Source organism: Ambystoma mexicanum, chromosome 2p, assembly GCF_040938575.1.
Source record: "Ambystoma mexicanum isolate Mex_15411 chromosome 2p, UKY_AmexF1_1, whole genome shotgun sequence".
Taxonomy (NCBI): Eukaryota; Metazoa; Chordata; class Amphibia; order Caudata; family Ambystomatidae; genus Ambystoma; species Ambystoma mexicanum.
In genome coordinates, this window is record NC_090923.1 from 1,241,884,344 (window position 1) to 1,241,912,249 (window position 27,906).

Here is a 27,906-nt window from a genome sequence, read left to right on the forward strand (position 1 = left end):
CGGACCATAGCATTTGTTTCACGGACTGCCTATTGTCTACTCCTTCTCTTTCGGTGACCTTTCCTGATTGCTTACCTGAACTGCTTCTACCTCGGCTCTCAATTATTGGACTGCCTCCTTCACTTTGTTCGGCAATGGCGCTTCCCATTTGCTTATCTGGTGTTTTTGACCACAGACTTGGTTTTTGGACTTCTCTTGGATTTACCCTCCTGGAACCATGTTGGGTCCTTTCCATTTGGTGAGCACTCCCTCTGCGTCAACCTAATATTAGAGTGGCAACCCAGTAAGTCTCTGCTATTAATGCGGCCCGCCTCTACTGGCCCCTTTCTGCTGCTGATCTGCACCTTACTGAGGGAACACTCTGCACCTTACTGGGGGGAAAAGCAGGGATCCTGTTTCATCTCCTCCCTCCTGCCATTCCCCACACTTCGAATTGGTAGATGTCCTCTTGCACATACATTGTCATTACTGTCTAGAAGTTTGTAGCGAGCAGTCAGTTGTTTAATTTATCTGTTTTCATTGCAGCTACCTGGGGACCCGGTGCTCCTGTTCCTGCCACCGGTGGCCCCAATAACTGGTCAGCGGGTTTCTTGTATATCTCTGACTGGTACTTGGGGACAGAGGTATACCTAATCTACGCGGACCTCAAGTTGTGACTGCATCCGACAAGTCTAAAAAAAAAGTATACCTTAGGGTAAATTTGTACGTATTAAACGAAAATGCAGCAAAGAAGAAACCTGTGAGAAAAACGCTAAACAATCTGCGGCAGGTTTCGTACTAGAGCATACTTAGAAACAGTCATCAAACAGGCATATGACAAATGCTCTAAACAGGCTAGAAATGGAGCTCTCACTGTGAATTGGATTAAAAACCAGAATCCTCAAGAATCATCAAGTTGCATCCGATGTATTACAACTTTCAACGAGGGAGCTAAAGAAGTTAGAAAAATATTGGGAAAACATTGGCTCGTAACTAGAGACCAGGATTTCAGATCCCATATTCAATCGAATGCAAGTGTGACATTCAGAAAAACTGCATCCATACAATCTAAATTGTGGTACATTGGAAGCACCAAGGTAGAAGTAAAAGCTAGAAGATTGCAACATCTAAGAGCAATCAAAAATGGAAATATCGCATATCCCCTGGCTAAACATTTTAAAGAGGTACACCAAAGAGATATATCATCCTTCAAATAATTTGCCATCAGCACAATACCTAACCACCCAAGGGGTGGAAAAGTAGAAAGAAAATGGAGACAAGCAGAATGCAGATACATCATTGATTACAATACAATAACACCAAAAAGACATAATAAAGATGAAGAACTATACACCTTTGTGGGAGATTGATACATGAGACTTAACACTTTTCTCCACCCATCCTTGGTTCTAATACGCTATACTTATCTTTATATGTTATGTCTAATCTATCAGATGCTATAGTGATTAACAGGTTGATTTTAGATTTATTCTATCACAATGTTTAAAATATATTCTTTTCTTTTTACATGAATGTTTTAGATACAGATCAATGTCTTGCATGGCCCATACACCCAATGTGGTCACATTTTATTTTTTCAAACAACAATTGATTTTAGTGTAACCAGGTTTTAACCAATGATTGATCGAGCTGCATTTATTGGTATAATTCCTGTAATTATATTTATAGTTTTTCTTGGGAATCTAACGTTATTCCTTAAAAATAGGGCAGTTGAAGGTGAAGGTGCTATAAAGCAATGTAGGCATTAACAAAAAAACAAGGCCATCAGCACAATGCACTTCACAAAACCTTGTTCAATTGAATAATTGAACTTCATTTTAGAGGTATCTTATTACAGATTTTTTTAACCTCCGCCCAGTCCTAGCCAAACATTTAACAAATGGCTAATATTACGGTCCCACTATCCAATAGCTGTTTTCAGTCCCTCTAGTTGAAATTAACATTTCAAATGAACCAAAACCTGGAGCATCTCAATACAAGATCGCCTATCATTACGGTGAGGCATTATCCCCACTGTGCAGTGTGACATAGCTCTAGAATAATGATTAGCAACTTCTAGCATCCCAGACCAAGGTCCAGTATTGGGCTCGGAGTAAAATACAACTTTAAATCAAGTAATGGTAGATCTCAAGCTAATAAAGCATTGTGCCTTTTATTCAACCTTAGATACTTTCATAACCACTGTAAATGACAGGTATTGTAGAGCTGAGATTTTAAATCTGTACATTATGCACTAAGCACTTTATTTTGGGATACTCTGGAATTGCTGCTAGGTACTAATCTGTGATACTTAGACCGTATGGCCAATATTGCTAGCCTTTTTGAACTAAGCACTAGTCAATCTATTATGGCGATCTCGAAATTGTAGATAAGCACTAGACACTTTATGTATTTATATCCAGCTTTATGACCGTAAAAGTTGTCACTATCAAGCCAGACAGTCGGCTCTTTTTCATGTAGTACTGAGCGGTCTACCATGGTAATTCCCAAATTGCTGCCAAGCACTAAACATTGTATGTGCCCATATCCGCTCTAAGATCTTACAAGCTGTTGTCACGAAGCATTCTGTATATAACAATTAAGTCAAGCAAGATAGCTAGTACTGTGGATGAGTCACATTAAGCTATAAGTACATGTATTGTATTTATACAAATATAAAGGTACATTACCTTCAATTGATAAACATTGTATCTTCGACATTATTTTTAAGACGTTCCAAAATTGCGAGCTGCGTTTGACCAGGATCGCACATGGTAGATGAATCATGTCATGAACAACAAAGAGGGACATTGTTGTATTTAACAATGGGTGTTTGCAAAACTACACACAATCTGATGAAGCCTGCAAGGGTGAAACACGTTGTTTGCTGACTTGGATGTTCACAGTTACTACATTAAAGTAATGAAATGAAGCCCGTGAGAGTTTGTGCATCTTATTGAAGTAATTTGCAGGCAGAGGAAAACGTTCTTCTGCCCTCTTTTGTTTAGTAAAAATTGAGGCCTATACTTCTGAACCTGTCCCACAGAGTCATCCCAAGGGCTGGTTAAAGTCGTTTTAGATACACAAGGGCTGGATAAAGTCGTTTTAGATACACAGATCCCACCTGGTGCACCCTCAATCCAAGATATTATGCAGGCAATTAATGACTCCAGGTGGTCAATGGAAGGTAAATTCGACTCCCTCAGGATTGACGTTGGCCTCCTTAGACCAGATCTCCATAACATCACAGGCCAGATGGGCGAGGTAGAAACCAGAGTGTCAGACATCAAAAACACTTTAACCACCATTCACAGTCCACTGCTGGATTCCATGCAACATACCAAAACTCTGGAGGACAAAGTGGAAGAAGCGGAGAGAAGGTCTAGGTGGAGTAACGTCCGTGTGATCGGCCTTCCTGAGAGAGCAGAGGGTCCCTCGGCTGAGCTTTTTCTGGAATCTTGGTTTGCAAACCTGGTGGATGCCACTTTTTTATCTAACTTTTTCTCCATCGAACTGGCCCACTGAGTACCGGCCAAGCCCTCAGGGCCCTGCCCAGAAATACTGTGCTCAAAATCCTCAACTATCTCGATCGAGATGTGATTTTACATGTGGCTAGATGGAAGGGGTCCATGGGGTGGTCAATGTCGCTATAATCCCTGACGTTATTCTTGTTGTGCAGAGGGACACACAATCGTTCAAGACAATGAAGAAAAACCTACTTGCAATGGGCAACAAATCAGCTCTGTACTATCCGGCCAACCTAAAAAGTTACCATGAAGCCCAGTTATTAGTCTTCATGGACCCTAGGCAAGCTTGGGAATGGATGAAGCTGCAACACGGGCACAGACTGGACCACCATCGCTGGAAGTAACAGGCTGCCGGCGCTGGCAGATCTTTGCTGCCCACCGAAGCTGCACCACTGGATCAAAGACACAAAGAAGATGATGACTGTCGGATTCCCACACTAGCTCAGTGGAGACAGGTGCCCTCTGTAGATGGGTGGGAAACATTAAGGGACCACGGTACACGATAGACAGTTTTGCAATAATGTGGTCTATGTGTTCCTGGTTGGTCAACTGACTCTTTCAACTTTTCAATTTATAAATTAATTACAAATATCACATTTCTATTTACAGTAAGTAATAAAACTAAACATTCAAATATCTAAAAGCAAAAGGAAAAACCCTCTTCAAAATGTATAAATCTATGTTTAACAGAAAGTATAGCTTCATAAGCATAAATAGATCTATTCTGCTATGAGATTCAAAGCATTCGAAAAATTCACAGTAGCAATTTGAATGGGAATATAGGAGGTACTAAAAAGAATGTTCATCCATTGCTCCCAAATAACGACAGTGTTTCATGAAATAGCGTTGTCTTATGTCAAATAAAGATGGACACTGTACAATTAGATTTTCAAGTTTCAGTGATATCTGGCTGGTATTACCCAAATTGACCTTTTCCAATTGACCTTTTGCACAATTGACCTAATTATAGTGGTCCTAATTGACCTTTATATTATTTTAGTTATTTTATATATGTATTGGGTTGGTTTTGGATTATAAATAATATAAGGGGATTGGGTGGGGGGTAGAGGGGGTTTTGGATTGGGTGGAGGGTTGTGGGGGGTTTCCCCCCGCATATATGTCCAAATTGACCTTCTAAATTAGGTCAATTCTCCTGAGGTCAATTCTTTCGAGGTCAATTGTGAAAAGGTCAATTAGTATACAACCATCTGGCTTATTACGGAACCGACAAATATTCTGAGTTTCTGATAAGATTTTATGAGAACATAATAGGTCTCTAGTTGGCCATAACTGAAAGCGAAAACGCAAAATAGAGTGTCTACAGCTTACTGAAGGACTTTTATACAATTATTTCTCCATAATTCACATTGTTTTGGGTAAAAAGCGATGAGTGGATGAACATTTGTATTTTAAACAGAGAGCACGGTTATCAATCCAGTCCATGCGATAAATCTTAAACTTTGCCTTAATCGGATTGGTTACTAATAATTCAATATTAACATCAACATGAATCAGAACTCGATAAGTTGTATTAAGCCATGATTGTACAAAGGAATGTTGAGTAACAAATAGATATTCCGATAAGGTTTTAAGAATCACATCTGTATCAGTGGATATCAAACATTTTCTAAGTAAGGCACATAGGGCCTCATTACGAGGTAGGAGGTAGCCATGGTGCTATCAGCACCATGGCTACCCCTTTAACGCATTCCGGGTCCGGGTTCCCAAAATAGGGACTTACTGGGTCATTCCAACCTTGGCGGACCCGGTAAGTCCCCATTCCGGGAACCATTCCCCATTCCCATTTGAGCCCCCATAGGGCCGCAATTTGCGGTACCGTTATTTGCTCTGAAGTCTCTTAACGGGTCCCATCCATAACGCCTGGTAAAACCAGGCGCTAAGGAAGGGACCCGCTAAGGGACCTTGGAATAGGGTGGTAAGGGATTACCGGCACCAGTGTCCTTACCGGTACCGGTAATCCCTTACCACCTACCTCATAATGAGGCCCATAGTCTCCAATGATAAATAGCAGTGAGCGAAGTTAGGCCCAGCTCATATCGGAGCCATGCAACAGGAATACATTGCAGAAGCTGTAACATGCGCCTCCAAAATTTTGCTTCCCATCTATCTAATATATGAGTTGCAAGGGGAGGTCCAGTTTCCAGCCCATATAAAATTGAGGGTATGGTTTTCATTTTCCAGAAAATCTGGGCTGGAGCAAGAGAGAATTTACCATAGCGGATATAATATAATTCTTGCTTGCGACATGGCTGAGTTCAACTTGCGCTCGATGCTAGCCAAATGCTTTGTTGGATTAGGTATTCCCTTAAAAATCATTCCTAAATAGGTATAACGTGGAACAACCGACAAACTGACATGGTTAATGATCCAATTCCTCAAGGTACGGCCTTGTTTATTAGGTGTATACAGCACTATTTGTGTTTTGGATGCATTTACTTTAAGTTAATTTGCTACAATATAGGCTTCAAATGCTGTCAATAGTCTCTGAAGACCAATTGGAGTCTTCGATATGAGAACTAAATCATCGCCATACATAAGTGCCTTAATTGGTATGCCATTGATTCGGGGAGAGTCAGACTGCACTAAGTCAAAAGCATTTTTAACATCATGAATATAATAATTAAATATAGCAGAGGCCAGCAGACAGCCCTGCTTAAGTCCACGAGATGTGGGAATGGAGGCAGATAAAAGGCCTTCAAGATTAAGTCGGAGACAAATAGACGTGTTTGAATGACACCCATAAATGATGTTACATAATGATGACGGGCAATGATCTCTGGTTAGCTTTGACATAAGAAGTACTCTTGATATTGAGTCAAAAGCAGAGTGTAGATCCACAAATGCAAAGAATACCTGTTGCTTCATGATTTGGCATTGATATTTTAGTGCATTTAAACAAAACAAATTTACACTAGTGGCCATACCTGCTACGAAACCGGATTGCTGTGCATCACAATGTTTTTGAGACACTGTCCAAGAATTAAAATCTCTTAGAACAGACTTTGCAAAGATTTTACCAAGTGTCCAGCAAAGCTATCGGTCTATGGCTGGTAGGTAGTAGCCGGTCACACTTTTTAAAAATGGGGACTATTAACGAGGTTTGCCATGACAGTGGTAGGGCCTTAGTGCAAAGAATTTGTTGAAAAAGATTAAATAAGATGTTAGTCCATAGCTCAGAGTTTACCTTTAGCATATTATTATTTAAACCATCAGGACCTGCTGCCCTGGAACTATTTGTTTTTTTAAAGTAATGTTCAATAGTTTCCAGTGAGCAATTAAGTGTCCATCTACACTCTGTTTTCATTGTGTATGTAAAATTATCAAACTGTTTATCCATATACAATCCTGCAAAATGGTCTAACCACTGTTGTTCCTGCACTCCATTTGCTTGGGCTTCAATTTGGTGCATATAGATTTGAGTATTAAGTAACCTCCATATATCTACAGAATTTTTTGAAACTAAAGTCCCAAGCCAAGCCTTCTTTCCCCATCATGCTGGAATAGAATTGATCAGCCCTTCTTTTTCTCAGCTCTGGATCAAATACGTGTGTATGAGTGACTGGCTGTGGTTTTAAAATCAGGATGTTGTCTTTGAATTGATTCAAAACGTTAGTATATTGAAATATTGCATTATAAAGTGAGTGCCATGTCATGATCTTATTAAGCTCATCAAGCTTATGTGGAGACCAAGAAAAGCGTGTTTTAACGCCATTCACTGCTAACAATTGCATAGACCATTGTCAGGTGGACATTTCTGAGCATTCATTCACTGCACTTTCAAAGTAAGCAAATTATGATCACTTGATTGCTTATTTATAATCACAAAAGATGAAATTCGCATAAACAGATTGACATCCACATAGATATAGTCTATGGTGCTAGTGGAGCTCTCCCTATGCCATGTTGTTCGTGCCGGAATATCGCCTTTAACGGCTCTGTTAACCATCCTAAAACCTCTTTCTGTCATAAATTTAGACCATCTGCAGCCCTCTTGGTAGGCATGTCCCTTTCTGTCAACCGATCAGTCGATGTTAATATGACCTGCCAGTATGGTAGCTGTAATGTCCGGGGGTTTCGCTATAGTGTCTAACATACTTGTTAATTCCTGATAGAAATTGGAGTTGGTAATCCCAATAGAATTACGATATATATTCAATAAGGAAATATTACCATTTGGACTCACCAATCTTATCAATTGTAAAAAAAATGCTGTATGTTTACCAGTGTTGTAGAATAAAGCCATGTGTCAGTTTGACTGCTACCAAGAGACTCAAACGGTCATCCCTTAGGCCCTTTAAGAACTGGGACCAAAGAGATCTCATAATTGTCCCAAACAGGGGGTGATAATAACCACGTCTCCTGAAAAACCAAGAGGTCAAAAGATTCTGAGAAATCATGAATCGAAGATTGAAGGTGAGAACGGCCTCTGGGATTCCAGCAACATAGAGAAAAGGTAGAATAAGTTTGCAAATTTGTCAGTTATGCTTTAGAGGGAACAATGCTAGTTGGATGATAGTTTTGTACTTGAACAGGGACTGTGGAAGGTGTGGCTACAGGGCCCAAAGATTGGTCTGGGTGTTTTTGTAATCGTTCAGGATCCTGTGCGATTAGAAATCCCATTCTAAACAGGGACATCTTCATCTTCCATACAACATTTAAAACAACTCCAGAGGGAATCCACAACCAGACTATTGTCAAATCTCTCCCTGCTACAAATTCGACCAGTTCAATGTCGCCAGTTGTGATATCCTCTAAATCGACAACATCATTGAAGATATTGAAGATGCTACTCCTATTAAGATTGTAAGTGTTGAAATGGCCACCTCTACATTTCATTATTAGAGAGTGGCACTTGGGAGTAGCCTTGACAGAGTACAACATCTTTTTCTCGTTATAAACATTCCCAGAGGTAGTAGTATGATGAAACTTAGATGTAGCCAAATTCATAGACCGCAAGGAATCACTCATGTTATGTGCATAGGAATTATATTTCGATTCAGTTGTATTCTGAGTTGTGTTCTGAGTGCTGTCAGTATGCCAATCACGAGTGGCATTGGAAAGATTTGAAAGTACAGGAGGCTTATTGGAACTCAGAGTCGTTGAACCAGATGCAGTGCATTCAGGAAAATAGGCATCAACTGTTCTCCTTATTTGCGTTGTTGGAGAAAGTGGAATAGAGCTAGGATTCACTAAACCCTGCATAATAGCAGGATTTGAGGTTGATATCACCTGTAGAATAGAGCTAGGATTCAGAGAATCCTGCATGGTAACAACATTTAAGCTAGGTACCATCTGTGGAGTGTGATGGAGGACACCTCATCATGAGTAGATGTTGTCGGCATCATCTTCATGTGAAGATACGAGTCAACCATTTTCTGTACCTCATCCAGAGCGATGTTTGTATCCGGGGGGCTAACTCCTGTCTGATCAACATTAATACTTGATATTACAGGCCCAAAGGGGTGATCCTTCGTTATCACTCCTGCATTAGAATGCTCTATAGCCTGTAAGAGCTTGTTTAAGGGAGAGTAGTGCAATGAGTGTTTTGGAACAGCAGAAATGCATGAAGGTTTCAAGGAACCTTTCTCCATGATCGATTCTGTCTGTGGACGTATGTCAGGTATGATATATGTACTCAATGGAGATCTATTCATTCAAGGTGGCTGCTGGAGTGGCAATGTCGATTTAGATCCAACAGTGACAGATTTGAAAAACGAGGATATTACATTTTTAGCAATTTTTGGAGCAATCATATTTTTTGTATTTTTTTATCAACGTTTGTCGTGGGGCTCTTTTTTTTCAAATGTCTTTTTGCATGACATGATTGCAGAGAGTTGGCCCGATCATCTCGAGTTAGATCAACCACTATTTTTGAAACGGCCACAGATTTGTTTACATTATCATCATCCTGATGAAAACTAACCTAAGAATCATCTCTGGCAATTCCAGTAGATGCTTTATCTATGGTCTCAAGTGGGCAAATGATTTCAGGAAATGATGGTAAAGTTGGGGGGCCTAATGGTGCCACTGGAGCAATAGTATCATCATTCGTAAAGACAACTGAAAGTTGTGATCTGTTGGTATCTGAAAGGGTGTCAGAACATTTAATTGAATGCATCCTTGACGTGATTGCTTTGAAACCTTTTCGTCCAACCTCTTCAATAATTTGAAAAGGCTCAAAATAGTTGTATTGATAGCTGAGAGGGTTTCCTCAAGCATCATTGGATGTGAGGTTTGAGCATATGATGAGGGTTTTGAACATTGACGGCGAGTTGGATGTACATATAATGAGGTTCTCCACGTGTAATGGAGGCAATCGAATCATTTTCATATTGTTGTGAGCCCATGTGCTTACTATGGATAGAAATCGGAGATTTGCATTGACTTGCATACAACGAAATATGGTCTTCCTGTGGACAACTAATATTCGAAGTATGCAAATGCGCATGCGATTCCACAACTGAGACAGTATTTGCGCCTATCACCTCATCTGTAAGTAACAATGTGGAGTCAGATAGGAGGTGAGGCATAGGAGGAATATTGTGTGAAAAAGCCCTTGCGCGAGCAGAATGGTGAGTGCACCCAAGAGCCCGCGAGGGATATTGCGGCAAAGCGTGGGGCTGGGGCTGCCAGCATGTCAAATTGCCATTTCCCCAGGATAAAGATTTACAGGGTAATTCATAGAATTTCGCCGAAAAGTGTCGCAAGCGGCTGGCGCAGAGTGTCCGCGTGCGATTGTGTGCGCCAGGAACGTGCGCTAAAACCGATTTCCGCGCACAGCGTATTCATGGATTTTAGGCTCCCAAACCAGCCGTGGCGCAGAGAATCGCAGCGACCCTGCAGCAGCGCCAGTAACGCCCCCAAGAACGCCCTCGCGCAAGGAAAAGCCATCAAAATCGCTAAATCATCGCAAAGGGCTGCGCTAACCCTGGACCAGTTCGCCGGGCTGGCAAACAGCAAAGCCAAGCGGGGAACGTGTATTTCAGGGGTGCGCGGGAAGTTCCACACGCGATTGGCCCAGTGCGAGCAGGGTACGTGTATTTCAGGGGTGCGCGGGAAGTTCCACACGTGATTTCATCAGGGTACGTGTATTTCAGGGGTGCGCGGGAAGTTCCACACGCGATTGGCCCAGTGCGAGCAGGGTACGTGTATTTCAGGGGTGCGTGGGAAGTTCCAAACGCGATTTCAGCAGGGTACGTGTATTCCAGGGGTGCGCGGGAAGTTCCACACGCGATTGGCCCAGTGCGAGCAGGGTACGTGTATTTCAGGGGTGCGCGGGAAGTTCCACACGCGATTTCAGCAGGGTACGTGTATCTCAGGGGTGCGCGGGAAGTTCCACACGCGATTTCAGCAGGGTACGTGTATTTCAGGGGTGCGCGGGAAGTTCCACACGCGATTGGCCCAGTGCGAGCAGGGTACGTGTATTCCATGGGTGCGCGGGAAGTTCCACACGCGATTTCAACAGGGTACGTGTATTTCAGGGGTGCGCGGGAAGTTCCACACGCGATTTCAGCAGGGTATGTGTATTCCAGGGGTGCACGGGAAGTTCCACACGCGATTTCAGCAGGGTACGTGTATTTCAGGGGTGCGCGGGAAGTTCCACACGCGATTGGCCCAGTGTGAGCAGGGTACGTGTATTTCAGGGGTGCGCGGGAAGTTCCACACGCGATTGGCCCAGTGCGAGCAGGGTACGTGTATTCCATGGGTGCGCGGGAAGTTCCACATGCGATTCCAGCAGGGTATGTGAATTCCAGGGGTTCTGGGGAGTACTACACGTGAATTGGCCGTGTGGGTCCTCCCAGGTGTACGCTCGACAACCTCCACGGCCCCTGCAGTCAGCCCACACCACGGGGGACTACCCTGCACCCCTGCTCATGTCCCGCAGGCAGCCCATCCACCATGGGCATGCCCCGCAGCCAACCCACATGTCACCTTGCACTACTGATCAACAATGCATGTCTCCCACCACCCCCACCCCCCAGCAGTGCAGGGGCATCCCCCACCAGGCCCCCACTCATGTCTCCCACCACCCCCACCCCCCAGCAGTGCAGGGGCACCCTCCACCAGGCCCCCACTCATGTCTCCCACCACCCCCACCCCCCAGCAGTGCAGGGGCAGCCTCCACCAGGCCCCCACTCATGTCTCCCACCACCCCCACCCCCCAGCCACCAGGGGCACCCTCCACCAGGCCCCCACTCATGTCTCCCACCACCCCCACCCCCCAGCAGTGCAGGGGCAGCCTCCACCAGGCCCCCACTCATGTCTCCCACCACCCCCACCCCCACGCAGTGCAGGGGCAGCCTCCACCAGGCCCCCACTCATGTCTCCCACCACCCCCACCCCCCAGCCACCAGGGGCAGCCTCCACCAGGCCCCCACTCATGTCTCCCACATCCCACACCCCCCAGCAGTGCAGGGGCAGCCTCCACCAGGCCCCCACTCATGTCTCCCACCACCCCCACCCCCCAGCAGTGCAGGGGCAGCCCCCACCAGGCCCCCACTCATGTCTCCCACCACCCCTACCCCCCAGCCACCAGGGGCAGCCTCCACCAGGCCCCCACTCATGTCTCCCACCACCCCCACCCCCCAGCCACCAGGGGCACCCTCCACCAGGCCCCCACTCATGTCTCCCACCACCCACAGCCCCCAGCAGTGCAGGGGCAGCCTCCACCAGGCACCCACTCATGTCTCCCACCACCCCCACCCCCCAGCAGTGCAGGGGCAGCCTCCACCAGGCCCCCACTCATGTCTCCCACCACCCCCACCCCCCAGCAGTGCAGGGACAGCCCCCACCAGGCCCCCACTCATGTCTCCCACCACCCCCACCACCCAGCCACCAGGGGCAGCCTCCACCAGGCCCCCACTCATGTCTCCCACCACCCCCACCCCCCACCATCCAGGGGCACCCTCCACCAGGCCCCCACTCATGTCTACCACCACCCCCACCCCCCAGCCACCATGGGCAGCCCCCACCAGGCCCACACTCATGTCTCCCACCACCCCACCCCCCAGCCACCAGGGGCAGCCTCCACCAGGCCCCCACTCATGTCTCCCACCACCCCCACCCCCCAGCAGTGCAGGGGCAGCCCCCACCAGGCCCCCACTCATGTCTCCCACCACCCCCACCCCCCAGCAGTGCAGGGGCAGCCTCCACCAGGCCCCCACTCATGTCTCCCACCACCCCCACCCCCCAGCAGTGCAGGGGCAGCCTCCACCAGGCCCCCACTCATGTCTCCCACCACCCCCACCCCCACCATCCAGGGGCACCCTCCACCAGGCCCCCACTCATGTCTCCCACCACCCCCACCCCCCAGCAGTGCAGGGGCACCCTCCACCAGCCCCCCACTCATGTCTCCCACCACCCCCACCCCCCAGCAGTGCAGGGGCAGCCTCCACCAGGCCCCAACTCATGTCTCCCACCACCCCCACCCCCCAGCCACCAGGGGCAGCCTCCACCAGGCCCCCACTCATGTCTCCCACCACCCCCACCCCCCAGCCACCAGGGGCACCCTCCACCAGGCCCCCACTCATGTCTCCCACCACCCCCACCCTCCACCATCCAGGGGCACACTCCACCAGGCCCCCACTCATGTCTCCCACCACCCCCACCCCCCAGCCACCATGGGCAGCCCCCACCAGGCCCCCACTCATGTCTCCCACCACCCCCACCCCCCAGCCAGCAGGGGCACCCTCCACCAGGCCCCCACTCATGTCTCCCACCACCCCCACCCCCCACCATCCAGGGGCACCCTCCACCAGGCCCCCACTCATGTCTACCACCACCCCCACCCCCCAGCCACCATGGGCAGCCCCCACCAGGCCCCCACTCATGTCTCCCACCACCCCCACCCCCCAGCCACCAGGGGCACCCTCCACCAGGCCCCCACCCATGTCTCCCACCACCCCCAGCCACCAGGGGCACCCTCCACCAGGCCCCCACTCATGTCTCCCACCACCCCCACCCCCCAGCAGTGCAGGGGCACCCTCCACCAGGCCCCCACTCATGTCTCCCACCACCCCCACCCCCCACCATCCAGGGGCACCCTCCACCAGGCCCCCACTCATGTCTCCCACCACCCCCACCCCCCAGCAGTGCAGGGGCAGCCTCCACCAGGCCCCCACTCATGTCTCCCACCACCCCCACCCCCAGCAGTGCAGGGGCAGCCTCCACCAGGCCCCCACTCATGTCTCCCACCACCCCCACCCCCCAGCAGTGCAGGGGCAGCCTCCACCAGGCCCCCACTCATGTCTCCCACCACCCCCACCCCCCAGCAGTGCAGGGGCACCCTCCACCAGGCCGCCACTCATGTCTCCCACCACCCCCACCCCCCACCATCCAGGGGCACCCACCACCAGACCCCCACTCATGTCTCCCACCACCCCCACCCCCCAGCAGTGTAGGGGCAGCCTCCACCAGGCCCCCACTCATGTCTCCCACCACCCCCACCCCCCAGCAGTGCAGGGGCAGCCTCCACCAGGCCCCCACTCATGTCTCCCACCACCCCCACCCCCCAGCAGTGCAGGGGCACCCTCCACCAGGCCCCCACTCATGTCTCCCACCACCCCGACCCCCCAGCAGTGCAGGGACAGCCCCACCAGGCCCCCACTCATGTCTCCCACCACCCCCACCCCCCAGCCACCAGGGGCAGCCTCCACCAGGCCCCCACTCATGTCTCCCACCACCCCCACACCCCCAGCCACCAGGGGCACCCTCCACCAGGCCCCCACTCATGTCTCCCACCACCCCCACCCCCCAGCAGTGCAGGGGCAGCCTCCACCAGGCCCCCACTCATGTCTCCCACCACCCCCACCCCCACCCCCCACCATCCAGGGGCACCCTCCACCAGCCCCCACTCATGTCTCCCACCACCCCCACCCCCAGCCACCATGGGCAGCCCCACCAGGCCCCACTCATGTCTCCACCCACCCCCACCCCCCAGCCACCAGGGGCACCCTCCACCAGGCCCCCACTCATGTCTCCCACCACCCCACCCCCCCAGCAGTGCAGGGGCAGCCTCCACCAGGCCCCCACTCATGTCTCCCACCACCCCCACCCCCAGCGTTGCAGGGGCAGCCTCCACCAGCCCCCACTCATGTCTCCCACCACCCCCACCCCCCAGCAGTGCAGGGGCAGCCCCCACTCATGTCTCCCACCACCCCCACCACCCAGCCACCAGGGGCAGCCTCCACCAGGCCCCCACTCATGTCTCCCACCACCCCCACCCCCCAGCCACCAGGGGCACCCTCCACCAGGTCCTCACAATCCCCAATCATGTGCGTTATGGTCAGCCTCCACAGTCAAAAAGCCCTACCAAGTAACCCATTCACCCACATGGAAATGGAAATTACATGTCACACCCCCAATGTCCATGAAGCTAATGAACCAATGTCCGTCACACACAATGGTTGCAATTGAATGGGAAAACACCCAACATGACATGCATCAAACCAATGAGATGATACCACACAGTGAAGTATGAAAAACAAAATTGTATTGAAAAAAAGAAAGACTGCTAAAGAAATGAAACAAACTACAATGGGAATGAAAAAAAAATAAGCTGCATGTCCGTATAATAAAAAACAGCAAATCATAATCCAAAAAAATGTTGTCCAAAGTCAAATGTAAAAAAATAACTATCCAATAAAGAACTATGTAAAAAACTCGAAAGGGTCCATGAGCCCAACTGAACAAAGGAAACCTAAAAAAAAAACCTAACTAAAAAGCAACTATATACAAAAAGTGGAGCAGTGTCCGTCGACTCCAAATCATAAGAACAAACAAAGGAAACCTAAAACTAAAGAACTATATACAAAGGCGGCAGGCAAGTCCAGCGGCTCACTCTGTGGTGTTCCGGGCCAGGGCATCATCGAACTCCTGTTCGATGTCCCGGAGGCGGTCCAGTTCCATGGCCCCAAGGGTCCGCAGGGACGACGCCGTTTCCTCCTCCAACCCCCTGCGTATTGCCTCGAGGCACTCGGCCCGCCTCAGGGCCCTCCGCATGGAGTTCTCCGCCCTGACCATTGTGAGCCGCGCCTCTTCCGCCCGCCGCCGCTCCGCACCTATGGCTGGCCCAACCGCTGCCACACGGAAGACACTCTCTGTCCTGGGTCCTCCTGCCCTCCGGCCGATGCCTGCCCCTCCGATGTCGAAGGCCCCCGAGCCTTCATGGCTCCCACCATGTTGCTGCTGCTGCTCTGCCTCTGCCCGTGCACTGCCTCCTGCTGCCTGCACATCCTCCGCCGGTTGGGGGTGCAGTTGTTGATGTGGCCACCCCTGCTGGACGTCCGACTCCGACTGTGGCAGGGATGCCTCCTCCACCAGCCTGGCTGCACTGTCAGAGGCAGCTCCACAGGGCACCCAGGTGACTGATGGGTGGGAAGATGGCACAGAGGACGACTGGCCCGTAGGGGGTCCAGTTGAGGAGGGGGTCGGAGCAAGCCCCATAAGACGGAGGAATCCGGTCTGGGTGACCTGTCCCAGCAGGCTGACGTGGTCAACGAGCCATTCGAGATGACGTGCAGTCTCTCCATGAAAGACTGCAGGTCACCTCGCATGGCCCGTTGACGCAACGCCACACCAGCCAGGACAGGCTCAACCCGGACCTGGATAGCCACGTCCGCAGGCAGAGGAAGGCCAGTTGACGTCAGCTCATCCCCTGCCTGAAAACGGGTCTGGACGTAGGCATCCCTGCTGGTGCAAGATGATGCAGGGACAGGATCGGGGACAGGATTGCACACAGGCAGCTCCGCAGCGGCCTGTGCTGCCTCCTGTCCCTGGTCCTGGACTGCACCACTAGCACCAGTGGGATCCCCACCTCCAGACCCCGTCTCTGGTGCTTGCACGGCCTCCTCCTCCACCAAACCCCCCACCAACCTGGATGACTCCATGCCATCTTCCCCTGTTAGACCCTGTGGGGTCCCAGCTGCCCCTTCTGCTGCCGAGGAGTCCAACTCCAACCTCCGCCTCTTGGACCTCCCCCCGGCAGCTGCGGCCTGGGACGCGGCACCGGACTCCTCACTCCCCGACGAGATGACAACACGGGAGGGGAGCCGGGCCTTGCGTCTCCGGCTGGCGGTGGGATCCCCGCCGCTGTGCTCCACAGCACCTTCTCCGCCCTCTTCATCAGTTGACGCTGCAGACAGGGAGAAACAAAACACAGGCATCAGGGCACTGTACAATGGACACATACACACATGACAGTTGCACATGAGTGGCATTGGCAAACCTCAGACATGTCATCACAATCCCCAACACACATGTCATTGCAACTCGCACACATGAGCCATACCACAGCCATATCGCAACTGCCACCACCATCCATACACATACAACAGCATGAGCAGCCAAAGGTGAGCCAGACATCACATGCAACACAGGAAGTGCACCACACATGTACACACACCACCACACTTGCATGCATGTGTATACCTCTGCCAAGTGTCGCACTGTTCAGATGGGCATCCATGTCACATCTGCCAATCAGGCTTCCACATCCCGCTGTCACATGCATCCATGTTGCATCACTGTTGCACCCTTGTCAAATACACACACATGCACATGTACACAGTGCTCATACATGCAGCCGAAAACAACATACATGCGTGACATCACGGACATGTCTACTTACATACACATTCATCCAAACATGTGTGCACACACAACTGCATTTGGCATGCAAGCCTACACACACAAGCACCATCCATGTCTCACACATTACAGCCCTCGCATGTGTCAGCCCCACGGCCCTGGACACCCCCACCCATACTCGACCCCATACAAACAGATGTGCAACCTGCACACTACCGAATAATCACCACACGCACTGCTCACAATCAGGATGCATGTACACTCACCGCTCGACTCCAGACGGGTCTGCTTCTCCAGGACCTGGACGTGGAGCGCTGGGGATATGCGTTCCAGGACCCTCATCTGTTCTTCCGACAAGTGGCCCCGGCGCCCCTTGGCATCCGCTGCCTTCAAGAGGCGCCGGGCCTTGTTCAGGGTCCTGGACCTGTAGTCCTCCCAGCGCTTCCTGACATGTTGTAAGTCGCGGATTGCCACCCCCTCCCCGTTGATGGCAGTCACGATGTCAGTCCAGATCCGAGTCCGTCCTTCCTTGTCGGCGCGGGAACTTCCGAAGAGGGCATCATACTGCCCCAGGACTTGCTCCACCAGGACACCAACTTCGGTGGCACTGAAGCTGGTGCCCCTCTGTCTCTCTGGCCAGGGGTTGTCAGTGGTCACAGATGGTGTTTGCCCCGACATGACAACCCCAGAGGCAGGAGTGGGTGGGCAACTGGGTCCTGGGGCTGGGCTGTGGAGCGATGGAATACCAGTCGGGAGTCTTCGGTTCCAGCAGGGGTGGTCACAGCAACAGCACCCCTGGCTGATGTGCAGGCAGCAAATGGCAGTGCACGTGGGCAGCAGGCAGTCAGGCAGCAGCAGATGGCAGGTGGGAGCGTGCTCGGGGCTCTGGGGGGCAGTAGTTCGGCCTTCTGGGCAGGAGCGTGGTCTTCCGTGTGCATACGCGTGGCCAGCTTGATACGGAGTGATTTGGCACGTGAAAAGTCTGCACGTCAGCGTGAAAATCGAGGAAAGGCCCTTAGCGCGTAAGCGCGTCAGCACGCATACGCGATTCTATTGGACCAAAGGCCCTCAGCGCGTAAGCGCGTCTGTGACGTCACCCGCACGGGTGTTTCCCACACAGCACGTGATGACAGAGCACACGTGGAAAGACTGCACGTCAGAGTGTCATCGCGTGTAATTGGACAGCACGTCAGAGTGTCATCGCGTGTAATTGGACAAAAGTGCGCGTACACGCGATTGGCCTATGTACGTGTATATCAGGGGGTGCGCGGGCACTTACACACGCAAGTACGTCAGCGCACCTGTATCCCGGGGTGCGCGGGAATTTCCACACGCTATTGGACTGGGTACTGGATTTCAGGGGTGCGCGGGTCACACGCTCGCCTACAACACGCGCAACGCATTAATTTGCGCGCTAACAAAATAACAAGCTCAGACCCAGGATGAACATACCGTTCCTAGCAGCAGTGGGCGTGGGCTACCAAAGGAGGAGGAGGAGGATAGTCAGGGCCAGAACATTCACACCCAGAACCAGCCTTTTCGGGATGCCTGATGACCAGGTGCATGGGAGGTACAGGTTTCCACCACACATTATACTGGACCCGGTGAGTGAGTGGGAGGATGACCTCACATCACCCACCCTGTGCTCCCAAGCACTCAGCCCCCTGGAGAAGGTCCTCAATGTACTGCACTTCTTGGCCACAGGATCATTTCAGCGGACAAGTGCCATTGTGGGTGGGGTATCACAGGCCACCCAGTCACGCTGCCTACACCAGGTCTTGAACATCATCACTGCACGCCCATCAGTCCGCAGGCACATATACCTGCCCAGAACACCTGCAGAAAGGCATGCTGCCGCCCTGGATTTTTACGGTGTGGCACGATTCCCCAAAGTGCTAGGTGCCATTGACTGCACCCATGTGGCTCTACGTCCCCCCAGGGCATCAGAGCACATCTATAGGAACCGCAAGCACTGGCATTCCATCAACGTGCAGGTAGTATGTAATGCCAAGGGAATCATCACCTCAGTATTTGCCAACTATCCCGGGTCAACCCACGACATCTTCATTTACCGAATGTCCACCCTAAGCCGGGACCTAGAAGCTGGGCGGCATGGCGATACATGGCTGCTTGGTGAATATGAATGCCACTGCACATGCATGGATGTCAGATACTGAGCAAGGTCACAACCCCACCAATGATACCAATCACCACCTCCACAGGGGACAGTGCCTACCCTCTCAGCCCCCACATGATGACGCCAATTCGGAACCCCACCACGCCACCCCAGGTAAGATATAACACAGCCCACATTACAACCCGGGGCATAGTGGAGCGCACATTCGGAGTGCTAAAGTCACGCTTTCGCTCCCTTGACCGTTCTGGCGGGCAGCTGTTGTACGCTCCCCCAGTAGTGTGCAGGATCATAGTGGCAGCATGTGTCCTGCACAACGTTGCAACACGCCGGGGCCTGGCCGTGGACATGGTGGTGGCCCCACATCCCCAACCACATGCACAGCCGCTGCGCATGGGAGGGGAAAGGGCACGGGGGGAGGCAGCCCGTACACAGCTAGTGGCTAATTACTTCACATAGAAATCACACCCCTGTGGAGTGCACACTGCCCTGGCACATTCCATCTGACAATCAATGATGACTCAACCTGACACTGATCCTGAATGTCTGGAGAATGAACCGTGAAAACCATATCAGCCTGAGATTGTTCACCTGGAAGTGTCACAATGTGTGCATCCCTACCCACACAGACACCACCAATGCAGTTTTGTGAAGTAACACATTCAAGCTGCTAAAATGAATACCCACTTGCAAAATGCAACAAGAGGACAGTGCCATGTCAGCCAACCCATCCCCAGCACCGCCACACGACACACCGTGCCATGTCATGCTATTTGCAGGTAAACAAAGTAATCCCCACAACATGACACTAGTGTCACAATGTAGAGTGTCCCTAATTGAAACTTGCAACACCTGAAATGCTCACAGTAATGCAGGACCAACAACAAACTTGAGCAGGTACTACCATTAACATGACATCACAAATGTTATATATTAGTAGTCTCACCACCTGGAAATGCCTGCACTCCCACCACTACCAACTGTGCAGTGTTGGCGCCATGTAGAGTTGTAGGTGCACTGCTGCCAACATGGACCCCATCTCCAAACTAGAGGGCCTTGTGTAGACATGAGGAAGGGACCTGCAAATTGGGAGGTAGACACAGATGATGAGTTACACATCAATGCAACATGCAGTGTACAACACAACAGCAATATGCACTAGGAATGTATACACAGTATTGACTAGACTACCCACACATGTAGTGGGAGTCCAATGTCACCATGTACGTCAATGTCACTTGGGCACACCCTTTGCAAGCCCATGGAAACGGGAAGCAGGAGGGGTGTGTGTGACTCTAACCCAAGCATCTGAACCAAATACATGACAAGCCTGCATGTGCCCAGCCACAATGCAGCGTATGCCCACAGGAACCACGGAAGCCAACAAATTGTCCCAAAAAAATTGGGGAAAAAATAAAAATAAAAAAAAATAAAAAATGGCCATTGATGGGCCCGGGGGGGCTGGGGAGGCCACCCAGGAGGTCCGAGGACAGGATGCACACCAGAACCCACCTGCGTGGATCCTGGGAAAAAAAAACACCTCCATGGGCTCATGGCCCACACGGCTACCCTATTGTGGGAGTATCACTGCTGTCGCTATTATCACCCTGTGCAGCTGCATCCGGAGGTGGTTGCACTATGGGAGGCAGCCCATGCAAGGCCCTAGTCTGCTCCTCCATGGCTGCAAGCATGCGGGTGTGGTAGGTCTGGTTCTGGAGGATGAGTGTGCGGAGGTCCCCATGCAACAACTCACGGGATGCCCGGACCTCCGCCCTCGTTGCCTGCATCTCAGCTAAGAGCGTACGGGTGAGACACTCCAGCTGCTGTTCTGTCCTTTGGTGTGTTGAAGCCTCAAGCTCAACAAGAGTCGTCCTGAGGTGAAGGAGCTCCTGCCTCAGGGCTTCCCTGTGGCCCTGGGACTCTATGGAGATGGCCTCCTGCAGAGTCGCCAGTGCCGCCCGCCTGTCCCTGTTGGACCCCAACATGTCCTCCCTGTGTGACTGGCAGATGGAGTCGGTTGCCTGCTGTAGTCGCTCCATCAGCCTTTCAGGGGGGACAATGGAAGTGGCCACCCTATCCATGGCCTGAGCCATCATCTCGGATGATACTGCCTGTTGGGTTGCCATACCGTAAATGGATTGCTCCCATGCGGTATTGCCAGGTGGCGTACGGCCACCACGTCGGCGGGCACCACACCTGTCTGGGGCAAGGCGAACTGCGCCTTGCTGTGCCGGCACTGCCTGAGGCTGCAGGACTGCATTCCCCCTCTGATCTGCTGGCCCAGGAACAGGATCAGATGTCGCGGAGTGTGCCCCTGCATCCGTAACCACCAAAGGCGTAGCTGCCAACACTGACATCCCCATTGAGGGTTCTGACCCTGGTGCAGGTGGGTGGGACAGAACAGAATCCCTCCCTGGAACACTCACCTGCGACGGCACGTAGGTCTCATCCGAATCAACACCTGAGTACAGCTCGGGGGAGGTGCAGCCAGAGACACCCCTTGAGAGCACGACCTGCAGCAGTTGTGGGTTCTCACCCACCACCACACCACGTCCCTCACTGGTGGTTGGTCGGCTCTCGGACCCCTCCTGGGTTTGCACCATCTCCACAACCCCAGCAGTATCAGGTGCGTCTTCCCCTGCAAAGACATAAAAACAAAGAAATGGAAACAGGCATTAGCACCATGGCACACAATGAGGGCTGAGAAGCAAGAGAACCAGTACTTGATTGACACATGTCCCACATGACTAAAACCCTCCCATGCATGCACCCTCACTGAATATGAAGGGCAGGCAAATGGCACACACTGATGACACCAAGATGGAAGATGAACACATTTTCTGCATGCTGCCTGGCAGTGGCATCACACATTGGCCTGTGATTGCCAGGTGAAACACACATGCCATCACACAGATGGCATGTACCATTGCTATTGAGTGAAGATGGAGAGGAGGGCAGCACCTATTCATTCAGTCCAGTTCCCGCATGTAATAGCTTTTCTAATTCAAACAGGTCAGATTTTTCACCTGGAGCTGCCAGTCCGAAATGGTCCAATTGCACAGGGACATGTGTGAACAAATGGTATCCAGGTAACAAAGTCACTCCACTTTACCATAGCCATGTCAGACATGTGACTAGAGGACTGCGAAATGCCTAGTAAAAGTGGTGGAATGCAAACAATCTGACTGAATGAACAGTGAAAAATAAGCAACAATGTTGTGGCAAGGTGACACTTCAAGGGCAACTTGCGTGCAGTTGGGCTAGATGTCTACTGTTGGCAGAAGGGATACTGCTATGGCCAAATGCAGCTGCGCAGGATGCATTGCATGAAGCACATGGCTGACCCATACGACTCAGGCGCACACACTCTCACCTGGCACACAAACAGAAGCCCTCACACACACCATGCACATGGATGACACACACATGCATGTGCACTCACCGGACAATGCCTCGTAATCAGGCAGATCTCCCACGCCTTGGATCTGTTCCTCCGTGACGTAGGTCCCAGCGACTGACTCATGTGGAGTGAGTTCCATGTCTACTACTGGAGACCCACCTCCAGTCACTAGAGTTGCGGCATGACTTGAGGCCAGCTTACTCTTTGCCCTGCGCTTTAGGTCATTCCAGCGCTTATAGCAATCATTGGCTGTGCGCCTCACGATTCCAAGGGCACTTACGATGTCCGCAACGGTCTGCCAGTGTGCCTGGCGTTGTGCAGGTGTGGTCTTGGATCCTGCAACAATGACCATCTCGTTGTCATGTGCGGACACATACTCGACAAGTGCATTCAGTTCGTCATCCGTGAAGCTGGGCTTCCTCGACGGGCCGGACTGTGTAGCCGTGTCTGGGGCATCAGCCTGTGCCGGACGAGCACTCTTCCTCTTCCGCTTGGAAGGTGGTGGTGATCCTGAGTGTCATGCGCCGCTCTGGACACTAGGGGCAGGAGCCCTGGTGGACTCTGTATCAGGAGTGTGGGATTGCACACTCAGCATGGGAGTTGGTGCAGGCATTGGCTCAAGTGTGATGGTGTCAGGGGGAATGTCAGCAGGATGGACTAGGACCGACACTGTCCTGGCTGGGTGTGTGAGGGCTGGGGTGGATGGAGCCGCAGCTGCCCCTGCAGCCTCTACACCCTGCCTACTTGGGGCAGCAGATGACCTTGCTGCCCCAGATGCATGTGGCATGGTGACATCAACGTGCACCAGCGCACGTGTCATAGGCCTGCTGACCTGGAAGTCAGCCATGGAGTCAGCCAGGTCTGGTGCCACAATGGGCTGGTCCAACAAGGGCTGAGCATGGATGGTGTCAGCCACATCAGCCTCGACGGGAGGGGGGAGGGGGGGATTATGGGTGCCCTTGACTGGTCCTCCACACATGGGGGGACAGGCTCACCCTGCAAGTAACGACCACGTCCCCTACCGGATCCACCACGGCCACCACTTGTGGCTCTTCCACCTTTGCCACCCTTACGGAATCCTCGCCTCCCAGCCATGGCACTGATGTAAATGTGCGTATGGGAGTGGCTGTAAACTATTGTCCTGGGCAATTGGGGGTCAAAGGGGTTGGGTACCAGATGGTAATTGTACCCTAGTGCTCTTGCAAGGCTGAATGTAAGCCCTGGGGAAAGATGACGGGTCACGCCACGCACAGGAGCCCCAAAAAAGGGAGATGACGTGCACGCAACCCCTCCTAGACCACGTGTGCAGAAAGAAAAACCTGCACTACGCTGTGGCACCCAGTAACACAAGAATGAATGTATGCGTGTCACACGCAGCCTAGAATGACCTCTGAAGGGGTAGGCTACACACGGGGCAAGCACAGATGTTAGATACGTGCGTGACTCACCGTCTGCCAGGTAAAAGAGCGTGAAAAAGGAGCGCGTTTGGTTGGCAACACCCCCGCCAAAAGAAGATTTGTACGCTGTGTGAGGAGACAGGACAACAGTAGAAGGGAACACTGTTTGAGGGAACAGGCCCAGGTAAACCAGTAAAAGAGAAAAAAGAGAAAAAGCTGTCAGAGGTAACAGGGAATACGAACTTGAAACGCCGTGAAGTAAATCGCGTGTGAAACGACAAGAAGTACAGAATTCACCCACTCGCTCTCCACGAAAAGCACGTACAAGGAAATGGTGTTCTACACGTACCTTTTATACAGGCCCACACGTCCAGCGTCACTTACGCGGCGTGTACGCGCTAGGGCCATTTCCACCAATTACACGCTTTGTCACTTCTGCGTGTAGGGCTATTTCCACCAATTACACGCTTTGTCACTGCCGCGTGTACGCGCTAGGCCCATTCCCACCAATTACACGCGATGAGACTCTGACGTGCTGTCCAATTACACGCGATGACACTCTGACGTGCAGTCTTTCCACGTGTGCTCTGTCATCACGTGCTGTGTGGGAAACACCCGTGCGGGTGACGTCACAGACGCGCTTACGCACTGAGGGCCTTTGGTCCAATAGAATCGCGTATGCGTGCTGACGTGCTTACGCGCTAAGGGCCTTTCCTCGATTTTCACGCTGACGTGCAGACTTTTCACGTGCCAAATCACTCCGTATCAAGCTGGCCACGCGTATGCACACGGAAGACCACGCTCCTGCCCAGAAGGCCGAACTACTGCCCCCCAGAGCCCCGAGCACGCTCCCACCTGCCATCTGCTGCTGCCTGACTGCCTGCTGCCCACGTGCACTGCCATTTGCTGCCTGCACATCAGCCAGGGGTGCTGTTGCTGTGACCACCCCTGCTGGAACCAAAGACTCCCGACTGGTATTCCATCGCTCCACAGCCCAGCCCCAGGACCCAGTTGCCCACCCACTCCTGTCTCTGGGGTTGTCATGTCGGGGCAAACACCATCTGTGACCACTGACAACCCCCGGTCAGAGAGGCAGAGGGGCACCAGCTTCAGTGCCACCGAAGTTGGTGTCCTGGTGGAGCAAGTCCTGGGGCAGTATGATGCCCTCTTCGGAAGTTCCCGCGCCGACAAGGAAGGACGGACTCGGATCTGGACTGACATCGTGACTGCCATCAACGCGGAGGGGGTGGCAGTCCGCGACTTACAACATGTCAGGAAGCGCTGGGAGGACTACAGGTCCAGGACCCTGAACAAGGCCCGGCGCCTCTTGAAGGCAGCGGATGCCAAGGGGCGCCGGGGCCACTTGTCGGAAGAACAGATGAGGGTCCTGGAACGCATATCCCCAGCGCTCCACGTCCAGGTCCTGGAGAAGCAGACCCGTCTGGAGTCGAGCGGTGAGTGTACATGCATCCTGATTGTGAGCAGTGCGTGTGGTGATTATTCGGTAGTGTGCAGGTTGCACATCTGTTTGTATGGGGTCGAGTATGGGTGGGGGTGTCCAGGGCCGTGGGGCTGACACATGCGAGGGCTGTAATGTGTGAGACATGGATGGTGCTTGTGTGTGTAGGCTTGCATGCCAAATGCAGTTGTGTGTGCACACATGTTTGGATGAATGTGTATGTAAGTAGACATGTCCGTGATGTCACGCATGTATGTTGTTTTCGGCTGCATGTATGAGCACTGTGTACATGTGCATGTGTGTGTATTTGACAAGGGTGCAACAGTGATGCAACATGGATGCATGTGACAGCGGGATGTGGAAGCCTGATTGGCAGATGTGACATGGATGCCCGTCTGAACAGTGCGACACTTGGCAGTGGTATACACATGCATGCAAGTGTGGTGGTGTGTGTACATGTGTGGTGCACTTCCTGTGTTGCATGTGATGTCTGGCTCACCTTTGGCTGCTCATGCTGTTGTATGTGTATGGATGGTGGTGGCAGTTGCGATATGGCTGTGGTATGGCTCATGTGTGCGAGTTGCAATGACATGTGTGTTGGGGATTGTGATGACATGTCTGAGGTTTGCCAATGCCACTCATGTGCAACTGTCATGTGTGTATGTGTCCATTGTACAGTTCCCTGATGCCTGTGTTTTGTTTCTCCCTGTCTGCAGCGTCAACTGATGAAGAGGGCGGAGAAGGTGCTGTGGAGCACAGCGGCGGGGATCCCACCGCCAGCCGGAGACGCAAGGCCCGGCTCCCCTCCCGTTTTGTCATCTCGTCGGGGAGTGAGGAGTCTGGTGCCGCGTCCCAGGCCGCAGCTGCCAGGGGGAGGTCCAAGAGGCGGAGGTTGGAGTTGGACTCCTCGGCAGCAGAAGGGGCAGCTGGGACCCCACAGGTCCCAACAGGGGAAGATGGCACGGAGTCATCCAGGTTGGTGGGGGGTTTGGTGGAGGAGGAGGCCGTGCAAGCACCAGAGACGGGGTCTGGAGGTGGGGATCCCACTGGTGCTAGTGGTGCAGTCCAGGACCAGGAGGCAGCACAGGCCGCCGCGGAGGTGCCTGTGTGCAATCCTGTCCCCGATCCTGTCCCTGCATCATCTTGCACCAGCAGGGATGCCTACGTCCAGACCCGTTTTCAGGCAGGGGATGAGCTGACGTCAACTGGCCTTCCTCTGCCTGCGGACGTGGCTATCCAGGTCCGGGTTGAGCCTGTCCTGGCTGGTGTGGCGTTGCGTCAACGGGCCATGCGAGGTGACCTGCAGTCCTTTCATGGAGAGACTGCACGTCATCTCGAATGGCTCGTTGACCACGTCAGCCTGCTGGGACAGGTCACCCAGACCGGATTCCTCCATCTGATGGGGCTTGCTCCGACCCCCTCCTCAACTGGACCCCCTATGCGCCAGTCGTCCTCTGTGCCATCTTCCCACCCATCAGTCACCTGGGTGCCCTGTGGAGCTGCCTCTGACAGTGCGGCCAGGCTGGTGGAGGAGGCATCCCTGCCACAGTCGGGAGTCGGACGTCCAGCAGGGGTGGCCACATCAACAACTGCACCCCAGCCGGCGGAGGATGTGCAGGCAGCAGGAGGCAGTGCACGGGCAGAGGCAGAGCAGCAGCAGCAACATGGTGGGAGCCATGAAGGCTCGGGGCCTTCGACATCGGAGGGGCAGGCATCGGCCGGAGGGCAGGAGGACCCAGGACAGAGAGTGTCTTCCGTGTGGCAGCGGTTGGGCCACGCCATAGGTGCGGAGCGGCGGCGGGCGGAAGAGGCGCGGCTCACAATGGTCAGGGCGGAGAACTCCATGCGGAGGGCCCTGAGGCGGGCCGAGTGCCTCGAGGCAATCATCAGGGGGTTGGAGGAGGACACGGCGTCGTCTCTGCGGACCCTCGGGGCCATGGAACTGGACCGCCTCCGGGACATCGAACAGGAGTTCGATGATGCCCTGGCCCGGAACACCACGGAGTGAGCCGCTGGACTTGCCCGCCGCCTTTGTATATAGTTCTTTAGTTTTAGGTTTCCTTTGTTTGTTCTTATGATTTGGAGTCGACGGACACTGCTCCACTTTTTGTATATAGTTGCTTTTTAGTTAGGTTTTTTTTTAGGTTTCCTTTGTTCAGTTGGGCTCATGGACCCTTTCGAGTTTTTTACATAGTTCTTTATTGGATAGTTATTTTTTTACATTTGACTTTGGACGACATTTTTTTGGATTATGATTTGCTGTTTTTTTATTATACGGACATGCAGCTTATTTTTTTTCATTCCCATTGTAGTTTGTTTCATTTCTTTAGCATTCTTTCTTTTTTTCAATACAATTTTGTTTTCATACTTCACTGTGTGGTATCATCTCATTGGTTTCATGC

At 52.0% G+C, this 27,906-nt stretch overlaps 1 protein-coding gene across 3 annotated transcripts in view; it reads right to left on the bottom strand.

The window, feature by feature from the left end:
* The window catches only part of LOC138567383 (actin, cytoplasmic 1-like), a 516,752-nt gene that overhangs the window by 443,703 nt on the left and 45,143 nt on the right, over positions 1 to 27,906 (bottom strand). The gene's annotated exons all lie outside the window — the stretch shown is intronic.